This window comes from Uranotaenia lowii, chromosome 1 (assembly GCF_029784155.1).
Source record: "Uranotaenia lowii strain MFRU-FL chromosome 1, ASM2978415v1, whole genome shotgun sequence".
In the NCBI taxonomy this organism is placed as follows: Eukaryota; Metazoa; Arthropoda; class Insecta; order Diptera; family Culicidae; genus Uranotaenia; species Uranotaenia lowii.
This window is the reverse complement of record NC_073691.1, coordinates 20,829,678-20,857,518: the sequence shown is the minus strand read 5'-3', so window position 1 is coordinate 20,857,518 and position 27,841 is coordinate 20,829,678. Positions and strand designations below refer to the sequence as shown.

The window sequence follows — 27,841 nt, the reverse complement described above, 5'->3', positions numbered from 1 at the left end:
GTTCTATTGTTTCCATGTTGTTAGAAGTGCTTGCTATCAACATATGTGAGTGTAGTTGTTCCACCATTGTTTGTTTTCGATGCAAAAAAAGAGATTTATTGTCATTATTTCTTTCATAACTCTTCAAGGTGTTAATGGCCCACTTTGGTGTCTTCAGATGAAAGTTGCATCATGAATCGAGCTACACAATGGTATTTTTTGCAAAATATTCGGTGGTGCAGACGGTACTTTTAGACGCCATTTAAAGTTTATTTATAACTTTTCATGTTGAAGGTCATTATTTAATTTTTTTCAACTATTCTATTTGGAAAGCTGATAAAATTTCAATGCATTTTGATGTGCTATTTTATAATTTCCGTTGAGAAACAACAGAGTTATGTAGCTTTGAAAAATGGTTATTTTTTATTTACAAAAAAATCTAACCGAAGCTAACTCAAAAAATAAAAATGTTAGAAATCTGAAAAAATACATGTGTTTTTAAGTCGTAAAAATGAACCAAATTTTCAATTTTGGGGAAAATCTGAAGACCCCCGGCGCAAATTGTCAGATAATAAAAAAAAATCCCCTGAGGTTAATACATTTGTTAGAATTTCCAAATTTGAAGGAATAACAGCGATTTTCCAAAAACTACTTTTTTCAAAAAAAATTATTTTTTATATTTTTCTGCATACCTTCTTCGATATCTCACATATACATTAAAATATCGTGATTAAAATACCATCGGCTAATTTCTTTTAATCTCAAATTTTTTTTTGAGAACACATAACTCAAAAGTTTTCTATCATAATTCACTATCCTTTCAAGGGTTAGTGTTAACAGGTGAAAACCAATTTTTTTTATAGCTGAAAAATATACAGAAGTTAGGTTTTATGACAACATGGTGACAAACATTGAGCATATTTGTTGTTTTGTTGTCGTTTTTCCAAACCCCGCCTTTAAACAAGGTTTTTGTTTCTTCTTTTCAAATAGCGTCAAAATAGAAGGAAACACATGAATCCAAATTAAACATCAAAATATTGTAACAAAACATAGATTTAAAAAATGCGAGCATATGAATTTGAAAAAAAAAATAGAATTTTGAATTCAATATCACAACTCAAATTTAGAATTCATAATCAGCCATCATTGAAAAGCTAGTTATGAAACTCAAAAATGAATAATATCATGAAATTAATTAACTTTTTAGTTGTAATTCCAATCACGACGCGGGTTTCAAATGAAATTTTTATGTCTTGATTTAAATTTTGATAAAATTGAAGTGAAGTAGAAATCGATCAATTGAGAAAAAAGATATGTAAAAAAACACTTTTTTATGCTTTTTCAGAACAAAATGTCTCAAAATCCCTTCAACACTTCAGACTCAATGCAAAACCTACCCGCCGTCAGATCTTGCTCAAAATTGTCAAATGGCAATTGGATAATTCCCTTCAATAATCTGAGTATTTAAAGGAAGTTATCGATTCTTAAGTGGGATTTGAATTTGTCGAATTTGATATATTAAATAAAAGATATCCAAAAAAGTCTTGAACGGTGATTTTAGTAAGGATTTAACCGTAAACATCTCTTCACACATAGATTTAATCAATATACTTTGTTCAATAAAGTTTGTGTACAAAAGTTTGCATTTTTTGATGTCATCGGCATTTTAAAAAATACCCGAGGTACGCATTTTAATCGAATGAAAATAAATTCGATTGACATTGAAAAATTTCTTTTAGAGAAATGCTGACTGATTTACAAATTAGATGAAAACTTGGAGTATTTTCTAAATTTTTGACGTATGAGGTAAACTCAACAAAATAAATATTTTAGATCCACATTTTTTTTTAAATCAAATTTTTGCAAAATATTTTTTTTTCAATGATCGCGTTTGAGGATCTTCTAAACAGCAATTTTTTTTAGTTAGCTCCATACAAAAGTTTTTATTCTCACCATAATCTATCATTTTGAGCCCCAGATTTCTAGACATGATCTATTTTGGAACACCCTACTCTACATTAAAGAAAAGTAGTCAATTCCTACAAAAGAGAATAGCATTTTTGGCATGTGTTTTAAAAGCTTATTTAAACAGATTTTGGCCTCATGAATTTGAATATTTCGTCAGATTTTATCTATCACCGCTAGTTTTGATGCTTTGGCTTATGGAATTTAAAAATTAACCAATTTTTTCTGAATTCCTTCATTGCTAAACTAATGAACTTGCAAATTGATAAAATACTCACAATGCTTTAGAAAATGTGTAATTTTTAGAATATTCACCTGAAACTATTGATATAACTCTTCTGACATCAAAAAAGATTTTGATTTAATTAAGAGTTATTAATTAAATCAAAATCTTTTTTGATGTCAGAAGAGTAGGAGACTGCAAAACGTTTTGCTTCAAAAAATGTTTAAGATTCATTTTGGTTTATTTTCTTTTATTTTTGGCAAATTCCTGGATTTTCGTAACAGAGGATAAAAAAACTCATGTAACTTTTACTCATCAATATTACGTGTAGCCATCGAGAAAGTTGGTCATTGATTCATAATTTGTATTATCATTTTTTTTGTAACATTTTACAATTTTTTCAAAAAAGTGCATTTTTTCAGGACTTCTAAAACAGTTAAAATCTGCTCTTAAATTTTTTGCAACTCGGAAAACTGTTCTATGCTTGTGCTATCAGGAATTGATCCTTCAATTCATAATTTTTCAAATAATTTTTCAAATAATTTTTCAAAAATCGTTATAATAAATTAAGAATATTGTGTCCTTCTAGAATTGAAAAACCATTGTTCATTTAATTCATACATTCTTTGTCGCAAATTTGTAGCTATTCTTAATCGATGACTGAAATTTCATTTTGTTCGTTTCGTTTTCGTTTAAAATTAAGGAGATTTCATTATTTTATTCCAGAATTAAATTAAGATTTAGAAATATTTTTTTTCGGCCACAAACAAAATGAGAAATGAACTTTAGTATATATCGAATCACTATTTTGAAATAAAAAAAAAAAAAATAAAATTTTGAAATCAGTTTTAAACTTATAGCAAGTGTTAACAAAAACTTACCTCAAATATTTTTTCCCAAGCATAGAGTTGTAAAATGAGTATCATGAATGTATGAATATGAATTGAATAGATGATTGAAATTTTTCGGATAATTTTCTGCTATTCAACGACAAGTCTATTATTGTCATTTATGAAATGTCGTTTATCACGAGAGATGCCTTATTGAGCTCATAAGTCAATCATTATTGACCCTGGTATATAAAACACGAATTTCATCTTTTTATCAAGATTTTCTCCCATGGAAAATTATAGATTTGCAGGTTGAAGTTTTGTCAAAGGATATTGAAATAAGTTTATTTAGAAAATGGGTTATAGAAATTCTAAATTCTTCTCTAATTTTAATTTTTTAAATACCTCTGATTTAATTCAATGAGATCAAATTGGTTTAGAAGGATAAGTGTGTAGCACCCTTCCCCTTATTACTCTTTCAAAATGGACTCATTAGATATTAAAGTTCTTTTTATTGGTCAATTTTTGAAAATTTGAAAAATCACACCAAAACTCCCACCCAACCTGAAAGCCTAGGCAAAAAACTCCCTAATCAGATCTTGAGTGTCAATTTGAAACTCCTGGCTTAAAAACGATATATCTCTCTTGTTTTTCGACCGTTTTTCTCAAAATTTACATTTTTGGAAACCTCGTAATGTAACTCAAATTTGTTTTCCAGACAATATTCAGCTAAAACTCTTCAGTTTTCCGTTATTCAAAGTTTAAGAAAAAAAATCCGAAAAAAATGCTTCGGTAAAATATTGTAAATCAGCTTCGAAATGATCAATTTTTTTTGTAAAGTATTGCAGCACTAGAATGGGTATGAAATTACCATTCTGGTAAATATAATTTTTCTACGGAAATCTTGCGTTAATATACTCAAAATCCAGTGCAGAGTTGAATTTAAGTCTTAGAAATTCTAAGAAATTGCAAACTGACAAAAGGTTAAAAAATCAGCTTCTTTTGAAAATTTGTCAAAAATTCAAGGCTTCTATTTGAAAAAAACCTGAAAATGCATAAATGTGCCATATTACGTCAACTTTTCAATCCTGTTTTCAGAATTTTTCTGGTTAGACTTGAATAATGTTGACGGTTCATTGATTGAAAAGTACGGTACTTACACACCTTTTTTACATTTTTTGTGGTCATGATCTTGAAAAATTTCAAAAAAAAAAAAAATTTAATGTGCAACGTATAACTTCTAACTACAGTTTCCCTAGAAACTAAGTGAAATTGTTTTTGAGTGTTCCGTAGCTGATCTACATCCTTTTTCCGAAGCATGTTTATTCATATTTTTTTCTTAGACTTTGATAACCGAAAACTGAAATGTTGTAGCTGAATATTGTCTGAGAAACATATTTTAGTTACATTACGAGGTTTGCAAAACTATAAATTTTGTAAAAACCGATTGAGAAACAAGAGAGATATATTGGTTTTGGTCAGGAGTGTCAATTTGACACTCCAGGGACAGTAACGGGTAAAAATTTCAGGGACGGATGAGGGTTAAAATTACACACTTCCTACGATTACAATTGGGCATGAGAGCTAATGTATTAAAACAATTCATTGAATAGAAACAGTATAGGGTTTCAATCATTTTGAAATATTTAGTTTCTGTTTAAAAAAAAAATGAACATGGAACTATAAAATAAATTCCTCTTGAATTGATAGTTTATGCCTGAGCTGATATTTCTATCGTGAACTGGCAACCCAAACTCACCCCAATAATGTTCTAAATCCCTCTTCACCGACCGCAGCAGGCTGCCTGTTCGCTTTCGCCAGAAAAGCTTCTAGGAGCGGAATGGTAAAATCGCATCAGAACAGAGCCTGCTACGAAGCGAACACCGGAAACGTAGCGGGGGCGGAAGGCAAATGGGAAAAATCAAAGCACCGACTACTATGACTACAACAGAGCACCCCGGCACCAACCTGCACGTTGTTTATCGTTCGTCAACACACAGTCACAGATACACTGCTGGAACAAGAACATCGGGGTGGGTTGCTTTGATAATAAAAACGGTACTGCCACCGCCTGCTGATGGTATTGGTGCCAAAAGGGAAAATTCGCGGCCTGCTTTTCCAGCGGCCGCGCACACACACGTTGATTTGCCAGAATTGCCAAGAACTGGCAAGAATCGAAGGATTTGGACCAGACCAGAACAGACAGAACCCGACCGACATCACACACGGAACCTGCTCACGAATCTTGTCTAAATGTTACACCACGGTCTCTAACTAAGTACAGAGAGAGAGGAAGGAAAAGTTTTAAGGAAAGTTCGGTAACAGAAATTTTCTTTACTAGAATATTTTTCGGTGTCGCGTTTATTCGAGTGAAGGGAAAATTGTGTGGTTCAACACAATTTTTGGTTGGTTTTCTTTCTTTCCTGGAAAGTAAAGTGTGTGATTGCCGCGCGCCATTTGCGTGAAAGTTCGCTCGGTTCGGTTTGAGGAGAATCGACGTCGTCGCGCTGTGCTTTTCAATTGCCGTGGAAAGCTGAAGAATTTTCGCGAAGATTTTCTTTGGTCTGTGAAACCCGGTTGGTTTTAGTTTTGAAAATAGGTCGTTTCAGTGATTGTTTGGTCGTCTCTTAACGGATACTCCCTCTAGATTGCTGAAGACGGTTCGGGGTACGTGATTGCGTACACGAAAAACCACCCACCTCCTCGATATCTTCCCTTGAATTCCCCATCCTCCCTCCTTGGAAAAATAGTCAGGAAAAATCCCCATTTTGAAAGCTTAGAGCTCCTGTCCGCAACGAATAACCTCAAATTTATAAACGGAAAAAAATATCCAACAACGAATCCAAAAGTCCATCATCCCTCAACCGGAAGTGTTCCCTCTCGAAAGGTCCCGGGGTGCAGAATTGAAGCAAAAAAAAGAGGCCAATCCCTGCCAGTGTGAAGCAGAACGAACCCGGAAGATCGAGAGAACCCCACAACTACTAGCAGCACGCGACGACGACGTCCGAGGCGCAAGCAAACGCAAGGTGCCATCGAACGAACGGGCCCAACCCTATTTCCTGTCATCATCCATCCGTCAGCAATCGCCGGATCAGCATCGCCAGGTAAGAGCATTGCTACCGTATCGATTTCCCAATGCCGGTGTGTGGTGCATCCCTCGTTAATCATAGCAGGCTACCGTCAGCCCTGAGAATTTAATGAGTCAAGTACTGGTATCTGTGGTGCGCCTAGACCTAGAACAGAGTAGGCGAAACAAGCCTCTCCAATTCCTATTACTGACAACCGACGACGTGTGACGTAACACTCACCCTACAAAATGCAAAAAGTCTCTGAAACCCAACAACAATTGACAGCAGTACGAATCCCGCCCGAAACCGGCAACGGTATCCAAAGTATGTTTATACCGGGTTTTATTCGACCGACCCCCTCGAAAACCACCACCAAATCTCGATTCCCTTAACCGCGTAAGTCCGTTCGTCCACCCGAAGTTAGTTATACATACTTACATACATGAACTAAATAGGGAAAACCCGGAACTACCGAACGCCGAAACTCCCCCGGCGAGGACGACAAACGAACGAACGGTGGCATCCCGGTCCTCCCGGTGTACGTTCGAGCGAGAGTTGTGTTTACGACACAAACCCCCACATCTCCCCCCTGAACAATTTGTCGGTAAACCTAAATGTGTGCGTGCGTGCAGTTTTCTGTTCTACCCTGCTGCCATCTACACACAAAAAAGTGTATCCGCGGCACCGCGCCCATCCGTCGCTCGGTGTCTGTTCAGCTATTCAACAATCCTCCACATCCAACCACTCGTCTTGCTGTTCGTCCGTCGTCTCGGGTTATCGATTTTTCCTGGTGTGCGATGTATGTACACAAACACCACCGTAATCGGTGTGGTTTTGGTTCCCCCCAAACAACGAAAAAAAAACAACACCCTTCCTGCAAACATACTACCACTAGACGGGTCACCCCCCCGGCAATCTTCCTGGACTCGATGTCGAGTGCCTTCTAAATTTGGCGCACCATTTTGCCACCGTTGCTACTGAAAATGGGTAAAATTCTTTAAGCGTAGCAACAGAACCGAAAAGGGTTCCATGGCTGCCCCACATCTCCTCCCCAACCTTTCTAAATTTGTGCAATGTCGGAAAACTTCGTTAATCACTGGCTGGCACGGGCTGGGAAACCCTTTATTCGCTGTTCGGGTAAAATTCCACAGATTTGTGCGATAGATGTTTCGATTTGAACCAAATTTCTCTCATTTCTAATTTTGGCAAGTTCAATATCAACCTTCTGTCTTTCTTACGAAAAACGTTGATTTTTTAATAACAATTTTCCGTTTTCCATTTTATAACGAAATCCATTTTTTGATCCTCACTTCTCACAGGATCTTTCTCAGGAACTACAATTAAAAAAAATTGCCGGACACTTATACCAGGATTAAGTTCACAATCATGAGTCACAAAAAGAATCCTTTCAATACAAAATTTCAGTTTATTCGAGTTAAAATGAACAGTTTTTAATCTTTGTAGGGAAAACAACTGAATAAAAGTAATCGAAAGATTAAGACTCATATCGAACCAATGCATAGTGGGGATTTTCGAGCTAAAAAAAGGTACCCAATTCAGGCAAGAACGCACACAGGGGTAAATGCACCTAATAAGCGATCAAAATTATTTGCGGACGAACGGTAAACGGTAGACATTTGATGTCTTCGCAACATTTTTATATTTTTTTGATGGTCTATCAAATTCTCGAAAGAAAAAAGTGAATTTTCCACCTGGAAAGGAGATAAAAAAAATTATTTCTTGAAATAATTAGGGTAACAGACTTATTTTGGACCGGGTACATATTTTGGACCACCTTGCAGCTTTTTTCCTATTTTTCTCTCATAAATCATGTTAATCATTAAAATTTTGAACAAATATAGTAAAAGCTTCTTCTCATGATTCTAATCATATCTAAGATTCCATTTAAATAAGCTGATGAGGAATAGAAAATTGAAAATCAAGTTTTGATTTTTCACAGTAAAGTCAAATCAAGCCCATTTCAGGAGGACGTGCCATTATTGGAGTCAACTTCCAAGAAGTTTTCTGCCTAGCTGTGTTGATTCTAACAACTACAAACATGTTCACAGCTTTGATAAAACACTTTAAAACTAGTTTGCAAGCTTGATGAACAAAAAAAAAACTTGTTTTATTCGCAATTTGATCCATGTCGAATATAAGACCTACTTAATTCCTTAGGGACTTATTTTGGACCATCTAACATAACCAGAGTAATAGACTTACTGTTAAATGTTCATGAATGTTATAAAACGTTGTACGGAGATATGAAAAGAATTATGCACAATATTTCAATCACCTATTATAAATAAAATTTGGAATTTTGGCATTATTTTATTTAATTGCTAACGTAAAAACCCGCCTTTAGACGAGGTTCACTTCAAACGGAATAAAACAAAGCCAATCATTGTTTTAACTTACTTTTTGTGCACAATGCTTTAAACCACGCCAATCTTACAATCCACTTTAAGGGCAACTGTTTGAAAAGCAATTGTCAAAAGCTAAAGCTTAAAGGAGCTTAAAACATGAAAAAACAGCACATGCACATTTTTTAATAAGTCATGATTTTTTATGCTGCATGGAAAATTATTGACAGTTTGGTCTAAAAGTAGAACAATTTGAACAAATGATATATTCAACTAAAGCTTTGAGATTAATGTGGTTCAAAACTAATTTTTTATAAGTATAAATAACTAGCGAAAAAATACTAAAAATCTAGTTTTTCAGCCCCTGTAGTTATGCAATTTAAAAAAAAAGCTGTTGAAGAATTTACTCCAACAATAGTTTTTTCGAAGAGAAAGGTTATTTCAAAGATGAAAAAGAAATTTACAAATTTTTCAGCGAAAAAAAAATCTGGCTTTAAGATGGTTAAAAAGATCGCATAATTCTCCCACATTTTTATCTTTTCTGAATCTATGTATTCTGCAGAACTGAAGCCAAACCAAATCCTGTGCTGTGCTGTTGGAAATTTCGAAACATTTGACAACACACACTATTTCGTATTTCGTATTTATTTATTTATTTATACATGACGTAAGATAACATCTTTTTAATTGTCATTTTCAGAATTCTCTACAAATTTCATCTGTTCTCATCTGTTCTAGCAACCATTTACTTATTTTCGCAAAAAATACAATATTCAATATTTCCTGTTCAAATGGAATCTTTAACTATCATTAAAATGCGATTTGCAACCTATTTTAAACATTGCTTCCGACGTTTCATGCTTCAAAGAAGTTGGCAGATTGTTCCACAACACCACTCCTTTAACAAATAAAGTACCGCCGAATGCCGCTGTTCCATGTACCGGTACTGTTAGGTTCCCTGTCCGCTGTCCTTGTAATCGAGTTAAATGCGCATGCAGATATTGCGGTTCACGCCGTCGAATAAGTCTATGGAGAAAAATGCAACAACGCATTTCGTAGAAATTCCTGAAAGGGCAACCCAATAGCTCTTTTTGCAGATGACGTACCGATGTAAAGCGATTTAGGTCATACACGTAACGAACACAGCTATTTAGTGCGACTTCAAGTTTTGATTTTTCTTCGTTGCACATGCCTAGTTGGAAAACATCACCAAAAATGAAGTGAGGCAAAATCAAAGTTTTGAACAATTTTAATTTGGTATTCCGCGGCAAATCTCTGGCTATTCCATTCAAAGTACGAAGGCAAGCATAGATTTTTCCGACTTGAGAAGAAATCAGTTTGTCCCACTTAAGATTGTTCTGAAACATGACTCCAAGGTTGTTTGCTGAGTTTACTGGAAAAACAACCTGATTTCCAATGTAGATGTCTGGCAATCCAGTTGAAAATTGGTTCCTTCCAAAAATCAGGACTTTTGTTTTGGTGTGATTGATTCGAAGAAAGTTTTGTGCTGCCCAAGTATTCACTTTGTCCAAATCATTATTCACGAATGTCAGTAGCTCTTCCAAGGATTTCCTAGGAGCGACGAAAATAAGCTGAACATCGTCGCCGAACATTTGCACTTGAGAATACTGCAGAACATCAGGGAGATCATTAATGTACATCGAAAATAGCAGAGGTCCCAGAACAGAACCTTGGGGTACTCCCGATGAGATAAAAGCCGGTTGAGAAATTTGATCACCACAAGAGACCCACTATTTGACTCTATTCTTATCGAAAATTACTGTTTTAAAGCATAAGAAGCATAAACATAGTTGTAGAAAATAACAGATACCTAGTTGTAGTAGCAAACATTCAACAAACATGTGTACCAAAACAGAGGGTGGTAAAAAATTGAAGAAAGTTAGTTTAGGAATAAATTAACGTGAAAAAACAAAACTTGACTACAAATATAAGAAAGGAAAAGATTAAACGAATCACTGGCATAATTGCGCATCAATCGCTGTCAAAATTTAGAAAAATAACTTATTAAGTTAAAGGGTGGTCCAAAATAGGTCTGTAGAGTCTATTGAGAGCTTCGGGTAGTAGGTATCTGTTCACTCAACTGCTCAGCACGTCTGTTAGCAATCGACTCGCTGAAATTCCTCATGATTTGTGCTCTTCTCCCAAGCGTTCGTTTCGAGTGAGATCAAGAACATATGCCTCTCTTCGATTCTCTTTCATGTTACATTCTGTTAGAATGTTTCAATATTCGATAAACCAAACTCTACAAGGTCCAGAGGGTGGTCCAAAATAGAAACCTAGTGGTTCAAAATACTGACCAGACCAGATGATTGAAGAAACGAGTTTTTAGGCTTAAATCTCGTTACATTGCAACAAACGACGATATGTTTCGATAGAAAAAGCCTTGATCTTCGTAATAAACGGATAAAGCAGTCGAAAATTGTAACATGTACTTTTTTATTTCAGAAAATAGCATAGCTACTTCCCAAAGCGGTCCAAAATAGATCCATTACGCTAAGTTAGAGACTTGATGTCTTCACAAAAGTTGTAGATCTTATTATTTTAAGGTACTTTTTTGAAAACACCATCAAGATTGCATGAAAATCATAAAAGTTACGAGCATTTTAAAAATAACGATCATTTTAACTAGTAATTTTGAGTTAGTATTAAATAATTTTTTTAGTATACGATTTACAAACTTGGTATATTTGAGAAATTTGTTCAAATTGTTGAAACACACAATTTTGTGAAACATTTAATATACATATTTCAACTAAGATAGGAGATATATTGCAAAATATCCAAAATAATGCCTTATTTCAGTAAGTTATAACCTTAAGAGTTCGGACGAGTTCGTATATTTTTTGAGTGGGTTTTGTTGGTCAAGTTATTGGCTTTCTTTTGATATATAAATTTAACATTAGTTTTGAATAGATTTCCTGCAAACTAGCAATCAAAAATGAGCATTTTCCTCTAAAATCAGGAAAAATTGAGGGTTTTTTTCTTCGAATTTTAAGTGTTTCTAGAAGAATAAGCGCATATTGATTGCTAGTTTGCAGAAAATCTATTCAAAACTAATGTTAAATTTCTATATCAATGGACAGCCTAGGGCTTCTGATATAGCTCAGTTGGCAAGTCTGTTGTCTCCTGAGCCGATGTCCGCGAGTTCGAGCCCAAGAGCAAACATCGAACACAGTTGTACCGGATAAGTTTTTCAATAACGATCCGCCAACTGCACCGTTGATAAAGTCGCGAATGCCATAAAAGATGGTAAAACGACTATAATCGAAACAAAAAAAAAAAAAAAATGGACAGCCAATAACTTGACCAACAAAACCCACTCAAAAAATTATACGAACTCGTCCGAACTCTTAAGGTTATAACTTACTGAAAAAAGGCAATATTTTGGATATTTTGTAGTATATCTCCTTTCTTAGTTGAAACATGTATTTGATATGTTCCACAAAATTGTGTGTTTCAACAATTTAAACAACTTTCTCAAATATAGGTTCCATGTTTGTAAATCGTATTATAAAAAAGATATCAAATAAAAACTTAAATTTACTTGTTAAAATGCTCGTTATTTTTAAAATGCTTGCAACTTTTATGATTTTCATGCGATCTTGATAGTGTCTTCAACAAAGTTGCCTAAAATAATAAGATCTACAACTTTTATGAAGACATCAAGTCTTTAAACTAATTATTTCAAGAAATATTTTAGTTATCTCCCTTCCAGGTGGAAAAGTCGCTTTTTTCGCTTTCAAAAACTAATATTTATCAAACAATTGTCTGAAGAAAAGAGCAAAAATTATTAATTTTCTCTTAATTATAAAAAATAGCGCCTTTAAGTATGCAATGTTATTTGCGTTAAGACAAAGTTTATAGAATTTTCTTCTTATGTCTGCTATAAATTGTGAAATGAGAACAAACATGACCAAAATATTCAATTAACGTTCTATCTTGGGGTTTTGTTTGATTTTTATACAAGGATTAGGGCTTCCTGATTAAAAGATCAAGTCTCCTTCAATAGGGGATCAAGTCTCCCCTAACTTCAGAAAAATCGCAATTTTTTACTCCCACGAAAATGCTTCTAGTTCATCTACGGGTTCAAGTATCGTTCTAATTTTTGGAATATAGAAACTTGAAGTTACAAGCTGTCAGAAAATGTCAAAGACGGCGAGTTGCTAAATTTTTCCAAAAAGATATGGTGAAAATAAGGATCAAGTATCCCCACTCTCCCCTACTGATTTTGGTAAAAAAATTGGCTGAATCGATTGGTGTACTCAAATTTCTGTTTTTAATACGGCAAGTGGCTCACTTTGCCTTCTTTTTTAAGTGTGTGCTTAAATTTCACCGTAACAATCGAGCAATTGACATAACAGATGCAAAAACCAAGTGATTTAGTGTAAAATTTGTCGCTAAATCGAGTGGTGTACACCGCTTAGTGCTCAGCTTACGAGAATTACCCCGATTTACCCCGATTTCCCCTAAAATCAAGCGATATGTTGAAAAAAATCACTATTAGAAATGACAATGCATAAAAAAAAATGCACAAAAATGATTGAAACAGGTGTAAAATTCACTGTTGAATCGAATGATGTACACCGCTAAGCGTGAAGTTGACGAGATGAGCCACAACCAACCCGATTTCTCCTAAATCTATGCAAAAATTTAAAAAAAATGTGTAAAACTAGCTGTTGAATAAAATAATTGACACCGCTTAATATCTGTTGATGAATGAAGACCTTATTGCCTCAATTTTCCCTAGAAACTTGCATAATATTAAAAAAATCTTGCAACATTCGAGAATGCATCAGAAAGAGCACAGAAACAACTGAACCTTGTGAAAAACTAATTATTGAACAGAATGATGTACACAGCTAAGCGTTTAGTTGACGAAAAAACCATGGATCGCCCCCTTTTCCTTTAAATTTTAACGATATTATGTTGGATTGATAATTCACATTGGTTTAAAGTTTAAACATGATGGGGCTTTTTTCGTCGATACAACAGTAACATTCAAACCTATCTCGTTTATCTAATACAAGAACTTTTCTATTGTTACAATGTTTTTTTTCGTAGAAACTGCAAGAATTTAGGGGAAATCGGGGTGATCGCGTCTATTCTCGTAAGCTGAGCACTAAGCGGTGTACACCACTCGATTTAGCGACAAATTTTACACTAAATCACTTGGTTTTTTCATTTGGTATGTGAATTGCTAGATTGTTACGGTGAAACTTATGCACCAATTTAAAAAAAAAAAGCTAGTGGAAGTTGGGGATATTCAGCCGTCTATATTCATTCTAGAGCAAAACTAAAACGACACAATTAGCTAGAGGTTGAATAAATCTACCGAAAATGATCATTCATGATGGAAAACTGTTGGATTACACTTTGTTTGACTGCATTTCTTTAAAAAATTTCTTGAGTTTAAGGGAAAAGTGGCAATATGAGTCACATGTCGTAGTAAAAACAAAAATTGTAGTACATCAATTGATTCAGCCGACATTTTTACATAAATAAGTATGGAAAAAGGCAACTGATGTTCGCCTAAGAAAAAGTGTGTAAGAAATGGAAGCAGACAAAAGCCTGAATTCCGCACAAATATATGTCTACAAATAATTTTTCCGTTTTTTTTTTACAAAAAAATGACGCATTCCAGCGTGACGATTATACCTCTTAGTCCACAACTGCTACTATTTGGAATGAAAAGTATCAAAAAAGTTTCATTTTTTAGGACGAATAGTTATCAAAATATACGCAATAGAAAACTTAACGTCACTACCCGTGATTTTTTCCACTTTTCTGATTTTTTTACACCAAACCCGTACTTTTCTGCTCTTTTATTCGATCAAACTTTATGAAAATTTAAAAAAAAAAACTGTCAATTCATTACAACCAACAAATCGCTGTTTTTGATTTGCTGAAATATCAAAATTTTCAGAAAATTTTCAAGGAATTATAAATCTGAAGAAAGTTTTGTCTAAACTTTTTTCTCTTTTTATAGGAATTTGACTTATTAAGTTCATTCTTCCTCGCTTTATGTCTAAACTCTAAACTATAAAGTCAAACCGTTTTGCAGTCTTGTGCAATCTAAATACTTAATTAACTACAGATAACTAACTTTTTTTTATCTTTTAATTGATTCTGGAATCTCCAACAAGCTTAATGTGAAATTGTCCTACCTTTTATTGAACGGAAGTCGTGTCACCCGTTTTTGAATGACTTGAGCTTGACGAACATGTTTCGGTAAAATCAAAAGTAGACATACAATAAATGTGCAAGCAACTTAACATGGTACTTTCTGGAGACCCAAAATCGATTGATGACAGATAGATGACAGAAATTGATAGCTCATTTTCATCACAATTCAAAGCATATTTTCAGCACTTTCTATTGATTGAAAAATTTTCTCTTTAGTTTACAATTTTCCTCTTATAAAATTTAACAAATCATAAATACAAATTGAGCGTTCTGAACAGTCTTTTTTGTTTGCGAAAAACGGTCGATTTTCCGAAAAACTGCCCAAGAATGTCGATTTTTGGCCATAATTTTTTTTTCGGGATAACACCAGATCTCTACGTTTTATGCATTTTCAAGTCATTAGGCATCAAAATTAAATTTAGATTTTCCGGATTTCCCCTTTTAGTGATTTTTGAGGGTAAAAAACGAAACTTTGTGCGCTTTGAGGCACCGCTAAATCAAGTTCGATTGAGCTGAAATTATTAACAGGTCAGTTTTTTGGGACAATCTACAAAATGTTTACGGTCGGTTTTCAAAATCCGATCATGAATTTTTTTGTCATTTTTTGTCATTTTTTGTCATTTTCATCATTTTTGTCATTTTTGTCATTTTTGTCATTTTTGTCATTTTTTGTCATTTTTGTCATTTTTGTCATTTTTGTCATTTTTGTCATTTTTGTCATTTTTGTCATTTTTGTCATTTTGGCATTTTTGTTGTTTTTGTCATTTTGGCATTTTTGTTGTTTTTGTCATTTTTGTCATTTTTGTTATTTTTGTAATTTTTGTCATTTTTGTAATTTTTGTCATTTTTGTCATTTTTGTCATTTTTGTCATTTTTGTCATTTTTGTCATTTTTGTCATTTTTGTCATTTTTGTCATTTTTGTCATTTTTGTCATTTTTGTCATTTTTGTCATTTTTGTCATTTTTGTCATTTTTGTCATTTTTGTCATTTTTGTCATTTTTGTCATTTTTGTCATTTTTGTCATTTTTGTCATTTTTGTCATTTTTGTCATTTTTGTCATTTTTGTCATTTTTGTCATTTTTGTCATTTTTGTCATTTTTGTCATTTTTGTCATTTTTGTCATTTTTGTCATTTTTGTCATTTTTGTCATTTTTGTCATTTTTGTCATTTTTGTCATTTTTGTCATTTTTGTCATTTTTGTCATTTTTGTCATTTTTGTCATTTTTGTCATTTTTGTCATTTTTGTCATTTTTGTCATTTTTGTCATTTTTGTCATTTTTGTCATTTTTGTCATTTTTGTCATTTTTGTCATTTTTGTCATTTTTGTCATTTTTGTCATTTTTGTCATTTTTGTCATTTTTGTCATTTTTGTCATTTTTTGTCATTTTTGTCATTTTTGTCATTTTTGTCATTTTTGTCATTTTTGTCATTTTTGTCATTTTTTGTCATTTTTGTCATTTTTGTCATTTTTGTCATTTTTGTCATTTTTGTCATTTTTGTCATTTTTGTCATTTTTGTCATTTTTGTCATTTTTGTCATTTTTGTCATTTTTGTCATTTTTGTCATTTTTGTAATTTTTGTCATTTTTGTCATTTTTGTCATTTTTGTCATTTTTGTCATTTTTGTCATTTTTGTCATTTTTGTCATTTTTGTCATTTTTGTCATTTTTGTCATTTTTGTCATTTTTGTCATTTTTGTCATTTTTGTCATTTTTGTCATTTTTGTCATTTTTGTCATTTTTGTCATTTTTGTCATTTTTGTCATTTTTGTCATTTTTGTCATTTTTGTCATTTTTGTCATTTTTGTCATTTTTGTCATTTTTGTCATTTTTGTCATTTTTGTCATTTTTGTCATTTTTGTCCTCTAGCATGCAATATTTTAGTTAATTTCACTCCAAAACAATGGGGAATTGTCCTCTTGCAAGCTATATTTAATTTTATGTCATTTAAAGCCATCTTTTATTTAATGCTAATACTATAGGGACGTGTCCTCTATCAAAACATTTTTTTAACGGCATTCAAAAACAATGGGAACTTGTTGTCTTGCAAGTTATCTTTTAATCAATTTTTTTTAAAAAACAATGGAAAGTTGTCCTCTTGCAAGCTTTATTTTATTTAATTCCATTTAAAACAATAAGGGCTTGCCCTCTTGCAAGCAATATTTTAGTTCATTTTACCCGAAAACAATGGAGAATTGTCCTCTTGCAAGCCATCTCTTATTTAATTCTTATACAATAGGGGCTTGTCCTCTAGCAAGCCATTTTTTTAATGTCATTTAAAAACAATGGGGAGCTATCCTCTTGCAAGCATTGAATTTTATTTCATTTAAATCATTGGGAACTTGTCCTCTTGCAAGCCACCTTTTAATTAATTTCATTGAAAAACGATGGGAAGTTGTCCTCTTGCAAGCTATATTTTATTTAATTCCATTCAACATAAATGAGTCTTGCCCTCTTGCAAGCAACATTTTATTTTATTCTACTCGAAAACAATGGAGACTTGTCCTCTTGCAAGCAATCTTTTATTTAATTCTAATACAATAGGGACTTGTCCTCTAGCAAGCTATCTTTTATTTAATGTCATTCAGAAACAATGGGGATTTGTCCTCTAGCAAGCCATCTTTTATTAAACGTCAATTAAAACAATGGGAACTTGTCCTCTTGCAAGCCATCTTTTATTTAAATTCATTCAAAAACAATGGGGAGTTTTCCGTGAGTTCGAAGTGTTTCTGCCTTTAACGAAATGTTCGTCCTTTTTGTTAGTTTTGTTTGTGGCACTTTACTACCCTTGAGAAATTCGTGTCCAAATCCAAATAATTGAAAAGTTAAACTCAAAACCCGACAACAATGTTTTTTTGATTTAACTTTTTTTTGTGATATCACGATGCACATGCACGTTGTTTGTGAAACAAAGGTTTTTTTTACGTTTATTAATCACGTGGTTTTTTTTTAACATTTTAGCTATTAATTGTGATTTGAAATACTGGTGATGTCTTTTTATAATCGAATCTATCAGCAAACATCATTTCTCACCGTAGGCAAAGGGATATCCCACGCCAAGCTCGCATTTTATTGGTACACTGAAGCGTGGCCTCCTTTGATGATTGGAACGGAGCAAAATTCTTGATAAAACATCCCTCCTTCTGTACAACTCCACCCTCCCTAGTCTTTCCAAGCCATATCGCCATTTTCCTTGACCAGAAAACCAAAACTTTTGGTCGATGATCGAATGTGTTTTAGCATGGTTGAATGGTTGGTTACTCGAAAGTTCTGCTGAAACTTCTCTCCTCGGGAAGTGGATTGCCGTTGGCTAATTCGATAACGATAGATCTCCTAAAGAGGCCCGATTCGACCTGGATTCTAGGCTTTTCTCATGCCCACTTTCCCCCCAAACTTTTCGAAAAGCCTCAACCTAGCGACGAGGGACGCTCCAAGAATTGGAGCGGTGAAAAACTTAAACTGGAAGCACTTATCGAGTGCTACTCGAATATTAATGATGTTGTATGAGGGTAAAATAACACCCATTAGTTAGAGCGAGGGATATATGGTCGGTTCATTTGAGTTTTTAATTGAGGGATTCTCGGGAAAATTGGGCGCTCTGATTTTCCGGTTAATCTCGGCAGAACAAATTGCTGCTAAAAGTGACCGGAAACATTGAACGTACACATTTTTGGGAATTTCTGGGTATATTTCGATTTCGATGCAATTAAAAATTCATGGAAAAGGTGAACATTTAATTTGTTTAATTTTTTCGGAAACAATCACTGTTAATTCAAAATATTTGATTTGAAAATAGGTTTTTGTAATTATGGTGTTTAGATTCAAAAATTTTGAATTTATTGTGATTTTAGAAGGAAAAAGTTGAGTTCAATGACATTTGTCCTATATATGTAGATTAGACTAGTTCACTTTTCGGCTTTTTTCGCTGATCACAACGCCACTTACAGGGTTTGTTCCTCATTGATTTTCAAGTACTCTGGCCAAATTTGAGCTCATTTGAGTAAGTTTCCAGCGTGCGCTAGGAGTTTTATTGAAAAAAGTCCATTTTTCTGGAAAATTTCCGTAGATGTATTCTAGCAAGCTGTTGTTAATATAAAATGATAATTTTATAGTGCTCGGTGATTGGTATGACAAGCATTCGTATGGACCTGTTTTAGATAATTGACTAAATCAAACCGAAAAAATTTAAAAATTCATAAACTTCCAACTTTTACAGAAAATTTACTTACAAGTTGAGAGCTTAAAATCAGTAGTAAATAGAAAAAAAATATTTTCGATATAAACTTCTCATAAAAAGATAGCCTTATTTATAACCTTTAATTTGATGTATAACACTTAATGATCGCAAGAGTGCTAGCAAAGTTATTCAAATATCTATGCAACAAATTTGATTTGATAAAATATTTTTCATTCAAGTTTGCTCCACACCAACTTGTGCACAAGAAAGGATATTTTATTCAATCAAGTACCCCATGACGGGGCCAGGAGTTAAAAAAGCGCGCGCTTTGGTCAAGTTGTAAGCAAGTCCTCTTGATGCCACGTTTTGCAGGTTGCATGATGCTAAAACTTGAATGGAGACAACATTATGATTCAAAGAATGTGATGTGAATGTTTGAATATCTTTGCTTGTACTGTTGCGATCATGAAGTGTTATACATCAAATTAAAGGTTATAAATAAGGCTATCTTTTTATGAGAAGTTTATATCGAAAATATTTTTTTTCTATTTACTACTGATTTTAAGCTCTCAACTTGTAAGTAAATTTTCTGTAAAAGTTGGAAGATTATTAATTTTTAAATTTTTTCGGTTTGATTTAGTCAATTATCTAAAACAGGTCCATACGAATGCTTGTCATACCAATCACCGAGCACTATAAAATTATCATTTTATATTAACAACAGCTTGCTAGAATACATCTACGGAAATTTTCCAGAAAAATGGACTTTTTTCAATAAAACTCCTAGCGCACGCTGGAAACTTACTCAAATGAGCTCAAATTTGGCCAGAGTACTTGAAAATGAATGAGGATCAAACCCTGTAAGTGGCGTTGTGATCAGCGAAAAAAACCGAAAAGTGAACTAGTCTAATGTAGATAGAACTACTCCAAGACTGACAGTCTTTTAAGGTTTTACCTCAGGTAAATATATGCAAATAAAAAAAAAGAAAAAAAAAACAACCCCAAATCCAATCGAACAACCCCTCGGAGAAAACTCGTTTCCCTGAAGTCGGTCAACCAACTCTCGAAGGCTCGAGAAAGAAAAATACAAATAAAAAGTAAGCAAAATGGAGCAGAAAAAAATAAAATTTCGTCAAGTCTGGTTTTCCGACAGGACGCGAAAGTGGGAGGCAAGAAAAAATTGAAAAAGTAGCCTTTGACGTCGAGGTTTGTTTTTGTTTTCCCCCTCCTTACACCAAAGCCAAACAAAAGGTAGCCTACTTTGATACCTTTTTTCCTACATTTCCACGAAAAAAAAAATAAAATGGATGATCCCCCCCTCCCGCGCCACAAAAATGGAGGGGGTGGCCCACTTGAAAGGGCGTCGTTTGGGAGCGAAAAAAAAACGAACGGGATGCCGCGGTTATTAATGAGCTCTTGACGTATCCGATTTTCGGTGCTGCGTCATGACATGCTGTGGGATTATAGTATGTAGTAGCTAGTATTGCTTAGTCATGCTTTGGTATACATTCTTTTTTATCGGTTGATTTATACTTTTTTGTAGATTTTTTTTTTTTGCGACTGCAACTAAGTAGTCCATCGCCGATTGTTCAGGTTATTTATCAGGTGAGCGAATTCCGATTGGTGGGGAGCCCCTCGGTCGGAGTGATTAATTTGACACCAAACTTTTCGTTCTGGGTAATGTTTTGAATCGATTTCATGACTCGTTGAGTGACCCAAATTTTTTAAAGAATTTAAGCGGAAATCATAGATAGTCTCAACTTTGTCTCAATTTGTTGTCAATTTTGTCAATTTCATCAATTTTGTAAACATCGTAAATATTATAAATTTTGTCAATATTGTCAATTTTGTCAATATTGTCAATTATGTCAATTTTGTCAATTTTGTCAATTTTGTCAATTTTGTCAATTTTGTCAATTTTGTCAATTTTGTCAATTTTGTCAATTTTGTCAATTTTGTCAATTTTGTCAATTTTGTCAATTTTGTCAATTTTGTCAATTTTGTCAATTTTGTCAATTTTGTCAATTTTGTCAATTTTGTCAATTTTGTCAATTTTGTCAATTTTGTCAATTTTGTCAATTTTGTCAATTTTGTCAATTTTGTCAATTTTGTCAATTTTGTCAATTTTGTCAATTTTGTCAATTTTGTCAATTTTGTCAATTTTGTCAATTTTGTCAATTTTGTCAATTTTGTCAATTTTGTCAATTTTGTCAATTTTGTCAATTTTGTCAATTTTGTCAATTTTGTCAATTTTGTCAATTTTGTCAATTTTGTCAATTTTGTCAATTATGTCATTTTTGTCATTTTTGTTATTTTTGTCATTTTTGTCATTTTTGTCATTTTTGTCATTTTTGTCATTTTTGTCATTTTTGTCATTTTTGTCATTTTTGTCATTTTTGTCATTTTTGTCATTTTTGTCATTTTTGTCATTTTTGTCATTTTTGTCATTTTTGTCATTTTTGTCATTTTTGTCATTTTTGTCATTTTTGTCATTTTTGTCATTTTTGTCATTTTTGTCATTTTTGTCATTTTTGTCATTTTGGTCATTTTTGTCATTTTTGTCATTTTTGTCATTTTTGTCATTTTTGTCATTTTTGTCATTTTTGTCATTTTTGTCATTTTTGTCATTTTTGTCATTTTTGTCATTTTTGTCATTTTTGTCATTTTTGTCATTTTTGTCATTTTTGTCATTTTTGTCATTTTTGTCATTTTTGTCATTTTTGTCATTTTTGTCATTTTTGTCATTTTGTCATTTTTGTCATTTTTGTCATTTTTGTCATTTTTGTCATTTTTGTCATTTTTGTCATTTTTGTCATTTTTGTCATTTTTGTCATTTTTGTCATTTTTGTCATTTTTGTCATTTTTGTCATTTTTGTCATTTTTGTCATTTTTGTCATTTTTGTCATTTTTGTCATTTTTGTCATTTTTGTCATTTTTGTCATTTTTGTCATTTTTGTCATTTTTGTCATTTTTGTCATTTTTGTCATTTTTGTCATTTTTGTCATTTTTGTCATTTTTGTCATTTTTGTCATTTTTGTCATTTTTGTCATTTTTGTCATTTTTGTCATTTTTGTCATTTTTGTCATTTTTGTCATTTTTGTCATTTTTGTCATTTTTGTCATTTTTGTCATTTTTGTCATTTTTGTCATTTTGGTCATTTTTGTCATTTTTGTCATTTTTGTCATTTTTGTCATTTTTGTCATTTTTGTCATTTTTGTCATTTTTGTCATTTTTGTCATTTTTGTCATTTTTGTCCTTTTTGTCATTTTTGTCATTTTTGTCATTTTTGTCATTTTTGTCATTTTTGTCATTTTTGTCATTTTTGTCATTTTTGTCATTTTTGTCATTTTTGTCATTTTTGTCATTTTTGTCATTTTTGTCATTTTTGTCATTTTTGTCATTTTTGTCATTTTTGTCATTTTTGTCATTTTTGTTATTTTTGTCATTTTTGTCATTTTTGTCATTTTTGTCATTTTTGTCATTTTTGTCATTTTTGTCATTTTTTTCTTTTTGGTAATTTTTTTCTTTTTGGTCATTTTTGTCATTTTTGTCATTTTTGTCATTTTTGTCATTTTTGTCATTTTTGTCATTTTTGTCATTTTTGTCATTTTTGTCATTTTTGTCATTTTTGTCATTTTTGTCATTTTTGTCATTTTTGTCATTTTTGTCATTTTTGTCATTTTTGTCATTTTTGTCTCTTTTTTGTCTCACTTTTGTCGCATTTCTGTCCCATTTTTGTCTCATTTTTGTTTTATTTTTGTCGCATATTTGTCTCATTTTTGTCTCATTTATGTCTCATTTATGTCTCATTTTTTTCTAATTTTTGTTTCATTTTTGTCTCATTTCTGTCTTATTTTTGTCTCATTTTTGTCTCATTTTTGTCTTATTTTTGCCTCATTTTTGTCTCATGTTTGTCTTATTTTTGTCTCTTTTTTGTCTCACTTTTGTCTCATTTTTGTCTCATTTTTGTCTTTTTTTTATTAGAATTTTTCTTTATTATTTTAACATTTCAACACTTTTGACATTTTTCACTTTTCCATAGTTTACCAAAGCGGTCATTTACATAGCCCTTATTTTCAAACAACTTCATTTATTTATTGATTCTTCATTCTTTTTTATAAGTTCATTGTTACAACTTATTGTATCGAAAACAATCTTGTTCTAAGAAGTTTATTTTAAAGGTCACAACCATTCAGACAGTCTAATAGCTCCCTACCATTGATTAGGGACAGCATCAGAAACTCGAAAAAAAGTGGTGGAAACCTTTAATTAATGGCAGCACAGCTATAATTTGCCCACCCGTCTTCGTTTGTCTGAGCTTACCACCATCCATAAAAGTCTGGCACCCAAAACATTTGCTCGATTCAGCTTGGGGTAAGAGAAATATTATCCCATGTCTGGTTGACTGGCTGGCTCTGATGATGTCCTGACTAAAATGAGCGCTTTCGAAAAAAGAAGGAAAATATGGATGCTGCATTAACATGCATTTCAACTTTACTACTTTTCGAGTGCTGTCGTTTTGCAGATTGACACTTTGCACTGTCTGCTGCTCCTTTCTGTGATCCTGCTAGTTGGATTTGCATCATAATATTGTAGTAATTTGTCAAAATAAGGGGATAACTACTCTCTCCCTCGACCACCGACATCATTTGTCTGGCAACAGCAAACATCAATAGGAAAAATCAATCATAGTCAGTCTGGTTGATAGACTCTCACACCCGTATTGTAGATTCTATCATTTTCGATCGAAATCGTTTTTCCACCATCTAGTTTTGCAGTCCGACACAGACGACTATGTGAAAGGAGATGCAAGCAAAAAGAGCATCACTTCTAGCCTGAATCAGATCCAGGGATTTTGCCGGAAGCTCCCAACTATTTACTCGCATCAAGTATGAGGTAACAATTTTCACCCCCACATGCATAGCAACACTGAAAAGGGGAATAGAGAGAAACTAACTATTTCTCTCGTACAGAAGTAGGAAAAATAACATTTTCAATAGAACAGCACCAATTGTATCGGCATCTTGATGCTGGCAAATTGTATTGCGCTTCGACGAGTTGGTTTAGGTTGTATCTTTGGCAAAAAAAGAAAAGTTTTTAAGCTCCCCGATTTTATTCTGTTTGCAATTTGTTACAATGGGATTTGAACCAACAACGTGCTGTCGTCAAGCAAAAATACTAACGGTTTAGAATAAAAGGGGACTGAAAAGTTGACCTTATGGAACGCGTTAATCACGCAGATCCGATGTGGCCCGCGAGACACTTTTGTGTGGCCCGCGAATTTTTTTTCCAATTTTTATAGTCTAACCTTTCTTTTTTGTTCGGAAAATTTATATAACTTGATTAAATATTTTCATAATTCCTTTTTCCTAATTATTTAAGTTTGAAACCACTTTGAAAAGCAAAATCCATTAAAGTGAGTCGGAAGAGCAGCTAAAAATCGGAAGCTACACATGATAAAGGAATTTCGAAGTCCGTTAGTGAAGTCATTTTTCGTTTCCAGCAAAGATAAAGTTGTATGATAAAAAATATGCTCTGCAGATATTTTTTTTAAAGTTCTTTTTATCAAATTCGGCAAAAGGCTTGTTCTGTAAGTAAAAGAAAATTTAAACCAAAATTTGGTGAAACATTTTTTATTTCTAAATATTGACGAAAATTACGAATTTTTAATAATAAAGCCTGGGTAAACGATTTTTGAATTTTTATCAACATGAATCAGCCGGCATCAAAGTTGAGGACAAAAAATATTAGTTCTTCATTAAAAAAATAGATATATGGAGGCCTTTGACTATTATCTGGTGATTTTTTTTCAGAATTTTGAAATATAATTTATAATAAACATCGATAAATTAAGTTATTTTACTTATCATTCGCATTCCACCTTACCAAACTCCAAATATGCGTCCAAATAAATAAATTACTTACCAAAGTCGTAATATATAGCTTTAGAAATCCTATCCCAATGATGTCTTAATAAGATGAAAAATTCAAATTAAAAAAAATTGGAAAAAATTCAAATTATGTAATCAGGCTTTGAGGACAAGTTCTAATTGTGAAAAAAAAAATCACAGAAAGTCAATTAACGATTCATCGTCTAACAAGGAAGATGGTGATTTCTTTAAATATATATTTTTCACACTCTTAGTTTCTTTTTTTTTTTTTTCAAAAAACGAACACACACATATAGGATCTCAGTAAAACTTCTTGTTTCTATGAAGAGATCTATATTCTACTTAAGACTATAGCAAGGTATACATGTTAAAAATGTACTGTCATTTTTTAAATTAGATCTTTGATAATTTTTTTTAAAATTTTTTTTAATATTTAAACCATAACTTTAAAACTTGTGCAAATTGTGGAAAAAAATTCAAACATCGATCTCAAAATTTTAAAAATTAAATCGATTTTTCGAATATGATGAAAAAATTAATTTGCTCAAAATTGACAATATCTGTGGTATCCATTATAAAAGATAGAGAATATAGACTAAATGTTTTTACACAAGTGTTTATATTTATTCAAACCTTTTTACGCTTAGGCTAAGGTGTTGAGTTTTGAACGGAGAGGTCCAGATCTTCTCTGTTTTTAACATTAGTTTAGTTTTCTAGTCTTATTATAATAGTTGTTTAGTACCAAGTTTTTGAGCTGTTGCAAATTACATTAATCGAATTTTCATTCATGACAAATTTGATTCCTAGAATCATGGTATTTTTATAAATCAAATGTCTCACTTTGTCCAACTGCCGTATAAAAAAAGATTACGTTTTTTAATTCAGACACCTCTTCACCTACTTAAAATTTTTAAAATCTGTTTGGATAGTGTCAACTTTTGAAGGCAAGAATTTTTGGGATGTTTCTATAGCCGTGGTCACTGTTTGAAAATCCTTTTCTATGACGCGCATTTGATTTGAAACTGCATTTTCAATTGTTGAAGTTTGTTCAGTTTTGAAACTATCAGTGATTGAGTTCTGGTTAACTTTAGAATTAAAAATTTTTGAAATAAATTCTGAAAATCTTGGTTTGCAAAAGAAAAACTGATCTTTCAGTTTTTGTGTAGCGCTGCCATATTCGCACCTATTGGAAGTGAGTGGATCTTTTATTCCAGGATAGTCGTAGTCGATACATATCATCACATAATTTTCTTTGTCCTTTTTTTCAAGTAAAAGTTAGACAACTCAACATGATACAGAAGTTAAAAATCAGAATTTATATATTTTGAATAATTGTAAGACCATGCAAAAAATTTTATGTTTTTGACATTTCTTCAACAAATAAACCCAAAAGAAGTTTATAAAACCTTAAAATAAATACTTATATGTTTGCCATAACTGTTTTTTTTTGTTATTTACCATCAAGACGCCATTCACCGCCCAGACACCATTTACCGCCCAAAATCACCCTTTTGTGTGTATTTTGAAAAAACTGGGATGTTTTCTCCAAATATAAGACCTGTGTTCTGTGTCGGCATCATTGTTCGACCATTTCACTGAAAAAACATCACTTAATTATGCTAACTATAGCCAGAAATAAAGCATTTAGTTTGATTATGTTAGAAAATGATGTTTTATCGCTGAAAGTAACCGGTTACTTGAGGTTGTTTGTTGGGAATCATCATTTTGTCAGTCAACGCACTTTGTTAAAATTTGTACTAAATTTGCGGAAAAAATTTCACAAAATGTATTCTCTAAAGAGCCAAAATATGGTTTTGACAGCTCGTTGTATGGAAAATACTAAAAAGAACAGTTTCCGTGTTGTTTAGATAGTTCTTCCTTAAGAAAACATTATCGATACCAGAAAAAATCGAGGGGGCGGTAATAGGGCCAGTTGAACACCCCAAAGTTTAGTTAATTATTTTGAAAAGCGTACATTTTTCGCATTCCACTAAATATTTTATTTAAAGTAGAGCAGTTTTAGGATGTATTGGAAAAGAAAGCGAATAAAAATCTGCCGTCGTTTTTTTATTACACATGTTTGAAGTTGAAAAACCGCCTAACTGGGCGGTGAATGGCGTCTTGATGGTATTATGTTATGTTGCTCCGTATTACATACATATAGCTATATTAAATTTGGTCTGGATAAATGCTATTTTTGTTGAAAATGTTTCTAATTTAGTAACAAAAATAAAAATATGGTCTGAGAAACGAGCTCTTAAAAATTTTCCAATGTTTTTTAAATCAATCTTAAAAGAATCAGTAGAAACTTGTACCGAATCTCATTAACCTGTCTTTCATACATACATACCTATATTAAGGTTGTCGGAATCATAGAAAAATCTATAATTTCACAGAATTTTGAATAAATTTTAATCACAGATTCTGTGTCACAGAACACGGAATTATAAAAATATTTACAAATTTCACAGATTTCATAATTATATTTTGATTATAATTTTTAAGTCATCATAAATTTTGATTTTTTAACTTTTTTTTTGGAAAAACATGATAAGATTGGTAATATTTATTGATTTTGCTCAAGTTAAAAATAAAATAAAACTCAATTTTTCATGACTTTTCAAAGAAATTTATGCAATTTCCATCATGGAACTTTTGAGTAAAATCACAGAAAGTCAGATTTTTTTTCGCAAAAACACAAAATTTTTTGGGCAACCTTAACCTATATATAATTGAAGCAACCGAAAACAAAAATTATTTTATTATATTTTCATTAAAAATCAGCTTTTCAATTTGGCTTGTGATATAGCTCAGTTGGCAAGTCTGTTGTCTCCTGAGCCGATGTCCGCGAGTTCGAGTCCAAGAGCAAACATCGAACACAGTTGTACCGGATAAGTTTTTCAATAACGATCCGCCAACTGCAACGTTGATAAAGTCGCGAATGCCATAAAGATGGTAAAACGACTATAATCGAAACAAAAAAAAAAGCTTTTCAATTATTTGCTCTGAATATAAAAAAAAATGATGGCGTGGCCCGCCAGACTATCGCATCTCCAAAATTTGGCCAGCCTGTTCAAAATGTTGGCCACTCATGATCTAAAGCATCCGCCCAATAAATTATGTTGTCCAACATCCGTACAGC

General features: G+C 32.3%; 1 protein-coding gene across 2 annotated transcripts in view; it reads left to right on the top strand.

The window, feature by feature from the left end:
• The first annotated feature begins 5,212 nt into the window (after positions 1-5,212).
• The window catches only part of LOC129739518 (RNA-binding protein MEX3B), a 172,458-nt gene continuing 149,829 nt past the window's right edge, over positions 5,213-27,841 (top strand). For both annotated transcript variants that reach the window (XM_055730996.1, XM_055730998.1), the window contains exon 1: positions 5,213-6,101. The gene's annotated coding sequence lies outside the window, so the exon portion shown is untranslated. The remainder of the gene's footprint in view (positions 6,102-27,841) is intronic.